This window comes from Dermacentor albipictus, chromosome 1, assembly GCF_038994185.2.
Source record: "Dermacentor albipictus isolate Rhodes 1998 colony chromosome 1, USDA_Dalb.pri_finalv2, whole genome shotgun sequence".
Lineage (NCBI taxonomy): Eukaryota > Metazoa > Arthropoda > Arachnida > Ixodida > Ixodidae > Dermacentor > Dermacentor albipictus.
The window spans coordinates 471,447,944-471,462,909 of NC_091821.1; the positions used below are offsets into that span (position 1 = coordinate 471,447,944).

At 47.0% G+C, this 14,966-nt stretch overlaps 1 pseudogene; it reads left to right on the forward strand.

Moving 5' to 3' along the window:
* The first annotated feature begins 5,368 nt into the window (after positions 1–5,368).
* LOC139054506 (uncharacterized) overlaps positions 5,369–14,966 on the forward strand; it is a 47,840-nt pseudogene continuing 38,242 nt past the window's right edge.

The following is a 14,966-nucleotide window of genomic DNA, read 5'->3' on the forward strand; positions in this document are numbered from 1 at the left end:
GGATGCCGTAGTGGAGGTCTACGGAGAATTTTGCCCATCTGGGGATCTTTAACGTGCGCTACGATGCACACGGGCGTCTTCGCAGTTTGCCTCCATTCAAGCTGCCATCTCCGAAGCCGGGGATTAGCCCGCAATTTCGAGCCGAGTATACTAGCGCCTTAGGTACTCGGCTACTCCGAAGGGTGACAGAGTAATGTTATACAGGCTTATTAATGTGATGAGTCCAGGTAGGTGTGCAGCGATCCTCCTGCACTGTGGGTCGAAAGCGTATTTGGCCCAGGTTGTCGAGCTAGTAGCTGAATATCTAGGCGTCGTAATGAAAGTGGCCGTTTGACATCATTAGGGCAGTTCGTGGACTTTCTCTGCTTTCTCGCCTACACGAACAGTTGGGTCGTCCACTATCCCCTCACTATATCAATAATGAGGGGCTGTTTTCATGGCGAAACGGAGTTACTAGCCCATAGGCGGAACAGGTTGTGTCCTAGGTATGTGGCATTGCATATGCAGCTGTCTTCAGCTGATCCATTTGACGCGAACGTGTTTTACTGGCTACATTTCGCTGATTACATGTAGATCTTTCATAAAATCAATGTAACCTCACTTTAAATGCGTTGCCGAGACTGGGTGTGTGCCACAATTCAATGAAAGTACATACCAGGAAGCAGTGTGACTGAAAAGGAGACAGTTTTCGTGTGCTTTTCTTCAACAAAACGGGCGCCGCCAGACTTGCATGACTCAATAGAGGAAAGCAGGCTAGTGCCAGATTCAATGTACATCTCTAACCTGAATGTCGGTCGCATCATAGGTGCCACTGCCATGTGCTTTTCTTCGAACAACCTAGCTCACTTAAACTTGGATAAGTGAGTATACAAGACTAGGTGTGTACCAAGCTGCAATGAACTTGCGTTACGAGCGTTTGCGTCACTGGATATGGGCGAGGAGGTTGTGCCCCTCTTTGATAAAGCTTGTTGACCCCAACATGTACCGCTACGTATGAGCCGCACTTCAATGTTGTGAAACTGGAAGATCAGGAAAGTAGTCAGTTATACAAAAAAGAAAGGCGTTCGTGCAACCTCGATGATTTGACCATTCCGTCTGCTCTCACTGGTACGTAAGATAATGCTTAGCCACATGGGCCGATCGCTGCGGCAAAATATAGGCGTTTTTTTAACAAGCTCGAGAAAAGAATTTTTTAGGAACAGACGCGGTAAAGTAACGATAGTTTTATAGCCAATAGAGGAGGGAGGTTACGTCCCGCGGACGCCGTAGTGGAGGTCTACGGAGAATTTTGCCCAGCTGGGGATCTTTAACGTGCGCTACGATGCACACGGGCGTCTTCACAGTTTGCCTCCATTCAAGCTGCAATCTCCGGAGCCGGGGATTAGCCCGCAATTTCGAGCCGAGTATACTAGCGCCTTAGGTACTCGGCTACCCCGAAGGGTGACAGAGTAATGTTATACAGGCTTATGAATGTGATGAGTCCAGGTAGGTGTGCAGCGATCCTCCTGCACTGTGGGTCGAAAGTGTATTTGGCCCAGGTTCTCGAGCTAGTAGCTGAACATCTAGGCGTCGTCACGAAAGCGGCGGTTTGACATCATTAGGGCAGTTCGTGGACTTTCTCCGGTTTCTCGCCTACACGAACCGTTGGGTCGTCCACTATCCCCTCACTATATCAATAATGAGGGGCTGTATTCATGGCGAAGCGCAGTTACTAGCCTATAGGCGGAACAGGTTGTGTCCTAGGTATGTGGAATTGCATATGCAGCTGTCTTCAGCTGACCCATTTGACGCGAACGTGTTTTACTGCCTACATTTCGCTGATTACACGTAGATCTTTCATAAAATCAATGTAACCTCACTTTAAATGCGTTGCCGAGACGGGGTGTGTGCCACAATTCAATGAAAGTACATACCAGGAATCAGTGTGACTGAAAAGGAGACAGTTTTCGTGTGCTTTTCTTCAACAAAACGGGCGCCGCCAGACTTGCATAACTCAATAGACGAAAGCAGCCTAGTGCCAGATTCAATGTACATCTTTAACCTGATTGTCGGTCACATCATAGGTGCCACTGCCATGTGCTTTGCTTCAAACAACCTAGCTCTCTTAAACTTGCATAAGTGAGTATACAAGACTAGGTGTGTACCAAGCTGCAATGAACTTGCGTGACGAGCGTTTGCGTCACTGGATATGGGCGAGGAGGTTGTGCCCCTCTTTGATGAAGCTTGTTGACCCCAACATGCACCGCTACGTATGAGCCGCACTTCAATGTTGTGAAACTGGAAGATCAGGAAAGTAGTAAGTTATACAAAAAAGAAAGGCGTTCGTGCAACCTCGATGATTTGACCATTCCGTCTGCTCTCACTGGTACGTAAGATAATTCTTAGCCACATGGGCCGATCGCTGTGGCAAAATATAGGCGTTTTTTAAACAAGCTCGAGAAACGAATTCTTTAGGAACAGACGCGGTAAAGTAACGATAGTTTTATAGCCAATAGGGGAGGGAGGTTACGTCCCGCGGATGCCGTAGTGGAGGTCTACTGAGAATTTTGCCCATCTGGGGATCTTTAACGTGCGCTACGATGCACACGGGCGTCTTCGCAGTTTGCCTCCATTCAAGCTGCCATCTCCGGAGCCGGGGATTAGCCCGCAATTTCGAGCCGAGTATACTAGCGCCTTAGGTACTCGGCTACCCCGAAGGGTGACAGAGTAATGTTATACAGGCTTATTAATGTGATGAGTCCAGGTAGGTGTGCAGCGATCCTCCTGCACTGTGGGTCGAAAGCGTATTTGGCCCAGGTTGTCGAGCTAGTAGCTGAATATCTAGGCGTCGTAATGAAAGTGGCGGTTTGACATCATTAGGGCAGTTCGTGGACTTTCTCTGCTTTCTCGCCTACACGAACCGTTGGGTCGTCCACTATCCCCTCACTATATCAATAATGAGGGGCTGTTTTCATGGCGAAACGGAGTTACTAGCCCATAGGCGGAACAGGTTGTGTCCTAGGTATGTGGCATTGCATATGCAGCTGTCTTCAGCTGATCCATTTGACGCGAACGTGTTTTACTGGCTACATTTCGCTGATTACATGTAGATCTTTCATAAAATCAATGTAACCTCACTTTAAATGCGTTGCCGAGACTGGGTGTGTGCCACAATTCAATGAAAGTACATACCAGGAAGCAGTGTGACTGAAAAGGAGACAGTTTTCGTGTGCTTTTCTTCAACAAAACGGGCGCCGCCAGACTTGCATGACTGAATAGAGGAAAGCAGGCTAGTGCCAGATTCAATGTACATCTCTAACCTGAATGTCGGTCGCATCATAGGTGCCACTGCCATGTGCTTTTCTTCGAACAACCTAGCTCACTTAAACTTGGAAAAGTGAGTATACAAGACTAGGTGTGTACCAAGCTGCAATGAACTTGCGTTACGAGCGTTTGCGTCACTGGATATGGGCGAGGAGGTTGTGCCCCTCTTTGATAAAGCTTGTGGACCCCAACATGTACCGCTACGTATGAGCCGCACTTCAATGTTGTGAAACTGGAAGATCAGGAAAGTAGTCAGTTATACAAAAAAGAAAGGCGTTCGTGCAACCTCGGTGATTCCATTCCGTCTGATCTCACTGGTACGTAAGATAATGCTTAGCCACATGGGCCGATCGCTGCGGCAAAATATAGGCGTTTTTTCAACAAGCTCGAGAAAAGAATTTTTTAGGAACAGACGCGGTAAAGTAACGATAGTTTTATAGCCAATAGAGGAGGGAGGTTACGTCCCGCGGACGCCGTAGTGGAGGTCTACGGAGAATTTTGCCCAGCTGGGTATCTTTAACGTGCGCTACGATGCACACGGGCGTCTTCGCAGTTTGCCTCCATTCAAGCTGCAATCTCCGGAGCCGGGGATTAGCCCGCAATTTCGAGCCGAGTATACTAGCGCCTTAGGTACTCGGCTACCCCGAAGATTGACAGAGTAATGTTATACAGAACTAGGGTGGTTGCTTGGGCTAGTTGGTAATTCATGATCAAAAATAATGTACAGCGCAACGGACAAGGACAGTGATAGACGACATACACAGCGCTGACTTCCAACAATATTTTATTGCGTCGCCACATCGTGTGTATATATACAAGAAGAGGCATGCGCAGTAAATATACGACAGTCACAGGGGCTGTCCTAACAGCAAGTCATTGAACAAGAACATGGTCACCAAAAAAATTAAGCAATACGATTACTATCTGTTTAGAAACGCGATTTCACCAGGGGTCAGCGCAATTGAGGGCGCACTAACGCACATACTGCCAAGTTTTCTGATGAAATCAGCTTCCACAATTTCCCTGGTGAGCTGTGAGCAGTGTCTCGCTAAAACTTGCGTATCTTCAAAGAATGGCACGCAGCCGCAGTCCCGGCAATGAATGCCCAAGTGGCCTTGTACAGTGTTGCGGACGTTGTTACAATGCTCTCTTAGTCGGTCGTTTAAGCACCTGCCCGTCTGTCCTACATATTTACTGCCGCAAGACAGGGGAATTTGGTAAACTACATTAGTTGCGCACGTCACAAACCGTTTTCTGTGCCCGACAGAACAACAACTCTGATGCGATTTTGGCGCGTTTACACGCTTACAGAGCTTTGCCAATTTTTCCGGGGCTGAGAAAACGACTGTGATCCCTGCACGCTGCCCTATTTTCTTCAGCCTATGGGATACATCATGCACATATGGCAGCACTGCAAACTTGCGTCTTTCAGCCCGCTGGTTCCCTGATTGAGCGGAATCATCTCGTTTTGTGCGCCTCAGAAGCTCTTCCGCTATGGCTGAAATTAAGGCCATTGGGTAACCAGCCCAAGAAAGACGATCAACCTGAGCAGCAAGACTATGTTGCATCTGGTGCGGGCACGATTTATTGAGGCTGTTAATGAGACATAGCTTTATAATACCTCGTTTAACGAGTTTTGAGTGTGCGGAATTAAAGGGCAAGAGTGGCTTCTTACTTCTCGGTTCGAAGCACCAGCACACATGTTTGTTAGCAAGGCTCATGCTGAGATCTAGAAAGCGCAAGGTATCATCGATGGGGACCTCATGCGTAAGTTCTAGAGGCTCCAGCTCTTTCTTAAAGATATCCAAGACTTCAGAAACAGCAGGCTCAAAAGCGGGATTAGTGCAATCAATAAACATCAGGTAGTCGTCCACAAACCTGCACACCTTGACAACAGAGGACGCGGCTAGGTGACCATGAATATTGCGATCATGATGAGCTAGGTAAATATCACTTAGTACGGGCGCAAGACATGATCCTATACAAACACCTTTCTTTTGTATGTAATTTTGTTCATTCCATGAGATGTAAGTTGATGTCAAGTAGAAGGCGAGCAATTCAAGAAAGCCACTAACAGAAACACCTGTGGCATTCTGAAAGCCAACTACTCCAAAGTCATCAATGCATTCTTCAACAACCAGAAGCAACTTGTCATGCGGAAGTGAATAGTAAAGATCTTTAACGTCGATCGAGAACATCTTGAGTCCCTTTTCATTCTCTTTTAAAAAACTAATAACTTCACCAGAATGTCTAATGAGAAAAGGATCGTCAATGGTTAGAAGGTTTAGTTTATCTTGCAAAAACAAGCCAACAGATTTCTGCCAAGTCGCTGCTTCAGTTACGATAACCCGCAGAGGGCAGTCATTCTTATGCGTTGATTCAGTTTTTAAACGTGATGACAGTGTTTCCCTTGCTAACGTGAAATTGAAAGCAAAAAAACTATGCAAATCCCTTAGCCTTGACAAGCTAGCAAAAGTGATAGAAAAAACTAAAAAGCTAAGCCTAGACATTTTCTTCTCAGCTAAGACGCATAAGAATGACTGCCCTCTGCGGGTTATCGTAACTGAAGCAGCGACTTGGCAGAAATCTGTTGGCTTGTTTTTGCAAGATAAACTAAACCTTCTAACCATTGACGATCCTTTTCTCATTAGACATTCTGGTGAAGTTATTAGTTTTTTAAAAGAGAATGAAAAGGGACTCAAGATGTTCTCGATCGACGTTAAAGATCTTTACTATTCACTTCCGCATGACAAGTTGCTTCTGGTTGTTGAAGAATGCATTGATGACTTTGGAGTAGTTGGCTTTCAGAATGCCACAGGTGTTTCTGTTAGTGGCTTTCTTGAATTGCTCGCCTTCTACTTGACATCAACTTACATCTCATGGAATGAACAAAATTACATACAAAAGAAAGGTGTTTGTATAGGATCATGTCTTGCGCCCGTACTAAGTGATATTTACCTAGCTCATCATGATCGCAATATTCATGGTCACCTAGCCGCGTCCTCTGTTGTCAAGGTGTGCAGGTTTGTGGACGACTACCTGATGTTTATTGATTGCACTAATCCCGCTTTTGAGCCTGCTGTTTCTGAAGTCTTGGATATCTTTAAGAATGAGCTGGAGCCTCTAGAACTTACGCATGAGGTCCCCATCGATGATACCTTGCGCTTTCTAGATCTCAGCATGAGCCTTGCTAACAAACATGTGTGCTGATGCTTCGAACCGAGAAGTAAGAAGCCACTCTTGCCCTTTAATTCCGCACACTCAAAACTCGTTAAACGAGGTATTATAAAGCTATGTCTCATTAACAGCCTCAATAAATCGTGCCCGCACCAGATGCAACATAGTCTTGCTGCTCAGGTTGATCGTCTTTCTTGGGCTGGTTACCCAATGGCCTTAATTTCAGCCATAGCGGAAGAGCTTCTGAGGCGCACAAAACGAGATGATTCCGCTCAATCAGGGAACCAGCGGGCTGAAAGACGCAAGTTTGCAGTGCTGCCATATGTGCATGATGTATCCCATAGGCTGAAGAAAATAGGGCAGCGTGCAGGGATCACAGTCGTTTTCTCAGCCCCGGAAAAATTGGCAAAGCTCTGTAAGCGTGTAAACGCGCCAAAATCGCATCAGAGTTGTTGTTCTGTCGGGCACAGAAAACGGTTTGTGACGTGCGCAACTAATGTAGTCTACCAAATTCCCCTGTCTTGCGGCAGTAAATATGTAGGACAGACGGGCAGGTGCTTAAACGACCGACTAAGAGAGCATTGTAACAACGTCCGCAACACTGTACAAGGCCACTTGGGCATTCATTGCCGGGACTGCGGCTGCGTGCCATTCTTTGAAGATACGCAAGTTTTAGCGAGACACTGCTCACAGCTCACCAGGGAAATTGTGGAAGCTGATTTCATCAGAAAACTTGGCAGTATGTGCGTTAGTGCGCCCTCAATTGCGCTGACCCCTGGTGAAATCGCGTTTCTAAACAGATAGTAATCGTATTGCTTAATTTTTTTGGTGACCATGTTCTTGTTCAATGACTTGCTGTTAGGACACCTCCTGTGACTGTCGTATATTTACTGCGCATGCCTCTTCTTGTATATATACACACGATGTGGCGACGCAATAAAATATTGTTGGAAGTCAGCGCTGTGTATGTCGTCTATCACTGTCCTTGTCCGTTGCGCTGTACATTATTTTTGATAATGTTATACAGGCTTATGAATGTGATGAGTCCAGGTAGGTGTGCAGCGATCCTCCTGCACTGTGGGTCGAAAGTGTATTTGGCCCAGGTTCTCGAGCTAGGAGCTGAACATCTAGGCGTCGTCACGAAAGCGGCGGTTTGACATCATTAGGGCAGTTCGTGGACTTTCTCTGGTTTCTCGCCTACACGAACCGTTGGGTCGTCCACTATCCGCTCACTATATCAATATTGAGGGGCTGTTTTCATGACGAAACGGAGTTACTAGCCTATAGGCGGAACAGGTTGTGTCCTAGGTATGTGGCATTGCATATGCAGCTGTCTTCAGCTGACCCATTTGACGCGAACGTGTTTTACTGGCTACATTTCCCTGATTACATGTAGATCTTTCATAAAATCAATGTAACCTCACTTTAAATGCGTTGCCGAGACTGGGTGTGTGCCACAATTCAATGAAAGTACATACCAGGAATCAGTGTGACTGAAAAAGAGACAGTTTTCGTGTGTTTTCTTCAACAAAACCGGCGCCGCCAGACTTGCATGACTCAATAGACGAAAACAGGCTAGTGCCAGATTCAATGTACATCTTTAACCTGAATGTCGGTCGCATCATAGGTGCCACTGCCATGTGCTTTTCTTCGAACAACCTAGCTCACTTAAACTATGAAAAACGAGTATACAAGACTAGGTGTGTACCAAGCTGCAATGAACTTGCGTGACGAGCGTTTGCGTCACTGGATATGGGCGACGAGGTTGTGCCCCTCTTTGATAAAGCTTGTGGACCCCAACATGTACCGCTACGTATGAGCCGCACTTTAATATTGTGAAACTGGAAGATCAGGAAAGTAGTCAGTTATACAAAAAAGAAAGGCGTTGGTGCAACCTCGGTGATTTGACCATTTCGTCTGATCTCACTGGTACGTAAGATAATTCTGAGCCACATGGGCCGATCGCTGCGGCAAAATATAGGCGTTTTTTTAACAAGCTCGAGAAAAGAATTTTTTAGGAATAGACGCGGTAAAGTAACGATCGTTTTATAGCCAATAGAGGAGGGAGGTTACGTCCCGCGGCCGCCGTAGTGGAGGTCTACGGAGAATTTTGCCCATCTGGGGTCTTTAACGTGCGCTACGATGCACACGGGCGTCTTCGCAGTTTGCCTCCATTCAAGCTGCGATCTCCGGAGCCGGGGATTAGCCCGCAATTTCGAGCCGAGTATACTAGCGCCTTAGGTACTCGGCTACCCCGAAGGGTGACAGAGTAATGTTATACAGGCTTATGAATGTGATGAGTCCAGGTAGGTGTGCAGCGATCCTCCTGCACTGTGGGTCGAAAGTGTATTTGGCCCAGGTTGTCGAGCTAGTAGCTGAATATCTAGGCGTCGTAACGAAAGCGGCGGTTTGACATCATTAGGGCAGTTCGTGGACTTTCTCTGCTTTCTCGCCTACACGAACCGTTGGGTCGTCCACTATCCCCTCACTATATCAATATTGAGGGGCTGTTTTCATGGCGAAACGGAGTTACTAGCCTATAGGCGGAACAGGTTGTGTCCTAGATATGTGGCATTGCATATGGAGCTGTCTTCAGCTGACCCATTTGACGCGAACGTGTTTTACTGGCTATATTTCGCTGATTACATGTAGATCTTTCATAAAATCAATGTAACCTCACTTTAAATGCGTTGCCGAGACTGGGTGTGTGCCACAATTCAATGAAAGTACATACCAGGAATCACTGTGACTGAAAAAGAGACAGTTTTCGTGTGCTTTTCTTCAACAAAACGGGCGCCGCCAGACTTGCATGACTCAATAGACGAAAGCAGGCTAGTGCCAGATTCAATGTACATCTTTAACCTGAATGTCGGTCGCATCATAGGTGCCACTGCCATGTGCTTTTCTTCGAACAACCTAGCTCACTTAAACTTGGAAAAGTGAGTATACAAGACTAGGTGTGTACCAAGCTGCAATGAACGTGCGTGACGAGCGTTTGCGTCACTGGATATGGGCGACGAGGTTGTGCCCCTCTTTGATAAAGCTTGTGGACCCCAACATGTACCGCTACGTATGAGCCGCACTTCAATGTTGTGAAACTGGAAGATCAGGAAAGTAGTCAGTTATACAAAAAAGAAAGGCGTTCGTGCAACCTCGGTGATTTGACCATTCCGTCTGATCTCACTGATACGTAAGATAATTCTGAGCCACATGGGCCGATCGCTGCGGCAAAATATAGGCGTTTTTTTAACAAGCTCGAGAAAAGAATTTTTTAGGAACAGACGCGGTAAAGTAACGATGGTTTTATAGCCAATAGAGGAGGGAGGTTACGTCCCGCAGACGCCGTAGTGGAGGTCTACGGAGAATTTTGCCCATCTGGGGATCTTTAACGTGCGCTACGATGCACACGGGCGTCTTCGCAGTTTGCCTCCATTCAAGCTGCAATCTCCAGAGCCGGGGATTAGCCCGCAATTTCGAGCCGAGTACACTAGCGCCTTAGGTACTCGGCTACCCCGAAGGGTGACAGAGTAATGTTATACAGGCGTATGAATGTGATGAGTCCAGGTAGGTGGGCAGTGATCCTCCTGCACTGTGGGTCGAAAGTGTATGTGGCCCAGGTTGTCGAGCTAGTAGCTGAATATCTAGGCGTCGTAATGAAAACGGCGGTTTGACATCATTAGGGCAGTTCGTGGACTTTCTCTGCTTTCTCGCCTACACGAACCGTTGGGTCGTCCACTATCCCCTCACTATATCAATAATTAGGGGCTGTTTTCATGGCGAAACGGAGTTACTAGCCTATAGGCGGAACAGGTTGTGTCCTAGGTATGTGGCATTGCATATGCAGCTGTCTTCAGCTGACCCATTTGACGCGAACGTGTTTTACTGGCTACATTTCGCTGATTACACGTAGATCTTTCATAAAATCAATGTAACCTCACTTTAAATGCGTTGCCGAGACTGGGTGTGTGCCACAATTCAATGAAAGTACATACCAGGAATCAGTGTGACTGAAAAGGAGACAGTTTTCGTGTGCTTTTCTTCAACAAAACGGGCGCCGCCAGACTTGCATGACTCAATAGACGAAAGCAGGCTAGTGCCAGATTCAATGTACATCTTTAACCTGAATGTCGGTCACATCATAGGTGCCACTGCCATGTGCTTTTCTTCAAACAACCTAGCTCACTTAAACTTGCATAAGTGAGTATACAAGACTAGGTGTGTACCAAGCTGCAATGAACTTACGTGACGAGCGTTTGCGTCACTGGATATGGGCGACGAGGTTGTGCCCCTCTTTGATAAAGCTTGTTGACCCCAACATGTACCGCTACGTATGAGCCGCACTTCAATGTTGTGAAACTGGAAGATCAGGAAAGTAGTCAGTTATACAAAAAAGAAAGGCGTTCGTGCAACCTCGGTGATTTGACCATTCCGTCTGATCTCGCTGGTACGTAAGATAATTCTGAGCCACATGGGCCGATCGCTGCGGTAAAATATAGGCGTTTTTTCAACAAGCTCGAGAAAAGAATTTTTTAGGAACAGACGCGGTAAAGTAACGATGGTTTTATAGCCAATAGAGGAGGGAGGTTAATTCCCGCGGACGCCGTAGTGGAGGTCTACGGAGAATTTTGCCCATCTGGGGATCTTTAACGTGCGCTACGATGCACACGGGCGTCTTCGCAGTTTGCCTCCATTCAAGCTGCAATCTCCGGAGCCGGGGATTAGCCCGCAATTTCGAGCCGAGTATACTAGCGCCTTAGGTACTCGGCTACCCCGAAGGGTGACAGAGTAATGTTATACAGGCTTATGAATGTGATTAGTCCAGGTAGGTGTTCAGCGATCCTCCTGCACTGTGGGTCGAAAGTGTATTTGGCCCAGGTTGTCGAGCTAGTAGCTGAATATCTAGGCGTCGTAACGAAAGCGGCGGTTTGACATCATTAGGGCAGTTCGTGGACTTTCTCTGCTTTCTCGCCTACACGAACCGTTGGGTCGTCCACTATCCCCTCACTATATCAATAATGAGTGGCTGTTTTCATGGCGAAACGGAGTTACTAGCCTATAGGCGGAACAGGTTGTGTCCTAGGTATGTGGCATTGCATATGCAGCTGTCTTCAGCTGACCCATTTGACGCGAACGTGTTTTACTGGCTACATTTCGCTGATTACATGTAGATCTTTCATAAAATCAATGTAACCTCACTTTAAATGCGTTGCCGAGACTGGGTGTGTGCCACAATTCAATGAAAGTACATACCAGGAATCAGTGTGACTGAAAAAGAGACAGTTTTCGTGTGCTTTTCTTCAACAAAACGGGCGCCGCCAGACTTGCATGACTCAATAGACGAAAGCAGGCTAGTGCCAGATTCAATGTACATCTTTAACCTGAATGTCGGTCGCATCATAGGTGCCACTGCCATGTGCTTTTCTTCGAACAACCTAGCTCACTTAAACTAGCAAAAGTGAGTATCCAAGACTAGGTGTGTACCAAGCTGCAATGAACTTGCGTGACGAGCGTTTGCGTCACTGGATATGGGCGAGGAGGTTGTGCCCCTCTTTGATAAAGCTTGTGGACCCCAACATGTACCGCTACGTATGAGCCGCACGTCAATGTTGTGAAACTGGAAGATCAGGAAAGTAGTCAGTTATACAAAAAAGAAAGGCGTTCGTGCAACCTCGGTGATTTGACCATTCCGTCTGATCTCACTGGTACGTAAGATAATGCTCAGCCACATGGGCCGATCGCTGCGGCAAAATATAGGCGTTTTTTCAACAAGCTCGAGAAAAGAATTTTTTAGGAACAGACGCGGTAAAGTAACGATAGTTTTATAGCCAATAGAGGAGGGAGGTTACGTCCCGCGGACGCCGTAGTGGAGGTCTACGAAGAATTTTGCCCAGCTGGGGATCTTTAACGTGCGCTACGATGCACACGGGCGTCTTCGCAGTTTGCCTCCATTCAAGCTGCAATCTCCGGAGCCGGGGATTAGCCCGCAATTTCGAGCCGAGTATACTAGCGCCTTAGGTACTCGGCTACCCCGAAGGGTGACAGAGTAATGTTATACAGGCTTATGAATGTGATGAGTCCAGGTAGGTGTGCAGCGATCCTCCTGCACTGTGGGTCGAAAGTGTATTTGGCCCAGGTTCTCGAGCTAGGAGCTGAACATCTAGGCGTCGTCACGAAAGCGGCGGTTTGATATCATTAGGGCAGTTCGTGGACTTTCTCTGGTTTCTCGCCTACACGAACCGTTGGGTCGTCCACTATCCCCTCACTATATCAATAATGAGGGGCTGTTTTCATGGCGAAACGGAGTTACTAGCCTATAGGCGGAACAGGTTGTGTCCTAGATATGTGGCATTGCATATGGAGCTGTCTTCAGCTGACCCATTTGACGCGAACGTGTTTTACTGGCTACATTTCGCTGATTACATGTAGATCTTTCATAAAATCAATGTAACCTCACTTTAAATGCGTTGCCGAGACTGGGTGTGTGCCACAATTCAATGAAAGTACATACCAGGAATCAGTGTGACTGAAAAAGTGACAGTTTTCGTGTGCTTTTCTTCAACAAAACGGGCGCCGCCAGACTTGCATGACTCAATAGACGAAAGCAGGCTAGTGCCAGATTCAATGTACATCTTTAACCTGAATGTCGGTCGCATCATAGGTGCCACTGCCATGTGCTTTTCTTCGAACAACCTAGCTCACTTAAACTAGGAAAAGTGAGTATACAAGACTAGGTGTGTACCAAGCTGCAATGAACTTGCGTGACGAGCGTTTGCGTCACTGGATATGGGCGACGAGGTTGTGCCCCTCTTTGATAAAGCTTGTGGACCCCAACATGTACCGCTACGTATGAGTCGCACTTTTATATTGTGAAACTGGAAGATCAGGAAAGTAGTCAGTTATACAAAAAAGAAAGGCGTTGGTGCAACCTCGGTGATTTGACCATTCCGTCTGATCTCACTGGTACGTAAGATAATTCTGAGCCACATGGGCCGATCGCTGCGGCAAAATATAGGCGTTTTTTTAACAAGCTCGAGAAAAGAATTTTTTAGGAATAGACGCGGTAAAGTAACGATGGTATTATAGCCAATAGAGGAGGGAGGTTACGTCCCGCGGACGCCGTAGTGGAGGTCTATGGAGGGAGAATTTTGCCCATCTGGGGATCTTTAACGTGCGCTACGATGCACACGGGCGTCTTCGCAGTTTGCCTCCATTCAAGCTGCAATCTCCGGAGCCGGGGATTAGCCCGCAATTTCGAGCCGAGTATACTAGCGCCTTAGGTACTCGGCTACCCCGAAGGGTGACAGAGTAATGTTATACAGGCTTATGAATGTGATTAGTCCAGGTAGGTGTTCAGCGATCCTCCTGCACTGTGGGTCGAAAGTGTATTTGGCCCAGGTTGTCGAGCTAGTAGCTGAATATCTAGGCGTCGTAACGAAAGCGGCGGTTTGACATCATTAGGGCAGTTCGTGGACTTTCTCTGCTTTCTCGCCTACACGAACCGTTGGGACGTCCACTATCCCCTCACTATATCAATAATGAGTGGCTGTTTTCATGGCGAAACGGAGTTACTAGCCTATAGGCGGAACAGGTTGTGTCCTAGGTATGTGGCATTGCATATGCAGCTGTCTTCAGCTGACCCATTTGACGCGAACGTGTTTTACTGGCTACATTTCGCTGATTACATGTAGATCTTTCATAAAATCAATGTAACCTCACTTTAAATGCGTTGCCGAGACTGGGTGTGTGCCACAATTCAATGAAAGTACATACCAGGAATCAGTGTGACTGAAAAAGAGACAGTTTTCGTGTGCTTTTCTTCAACAAAACGGGCGCCGCCAGACTTGCATGACTCAATAGACGAAAGCAGGCTAGTGCCAGATTCAATGTACATCTTTAACCTGAATGTCGGTCGCATCATAAGTGCCACTGCCATGTGCTTTTCTTCGAACAACCTAGCTCACTTAAACTAGCAAAAGTGAGTATCCAAGACTAGGTGTGTACCAAGCTGCAATGAACTTGCGTGACGAGCGTTTGCGTCACTGGATATGGGCGAGGAGGTTGTGCCCCTCTTTGATAAAGCTTGTGGACCCCAACATGTACCGCTACGTATGAGCCGCACTTCAATGTTGTGAAACTGGAAGATCAGGAAAGTAGTCAGTTATACAAAAAAGAAAGGCGTTCGTGCAACCTCGGTGATTTGACCATTCCGTCTGATCTCACTGGTACGTAAGATAATGCTCAGCCACATGGGCCGATCGCTGCGGCAAAATATAGGCGTTTTTTCAACAAGCTCGAGAAAAGAATTTTTTAGGAACAGACGCGGTAAAGTAACGATAGTTTTATAGCCAATAGAGGAGGGAGGTTACGTCCCGCGGACGCCGTAGTGGAGGTCTACGAAGAATTTTGCCCAGCTGGGGATCTTTAACGTGCGCTACGATGCACACGGGCGTCTTCGCAGTTTGCCTCCATTCAAGCTGCAATCTCCG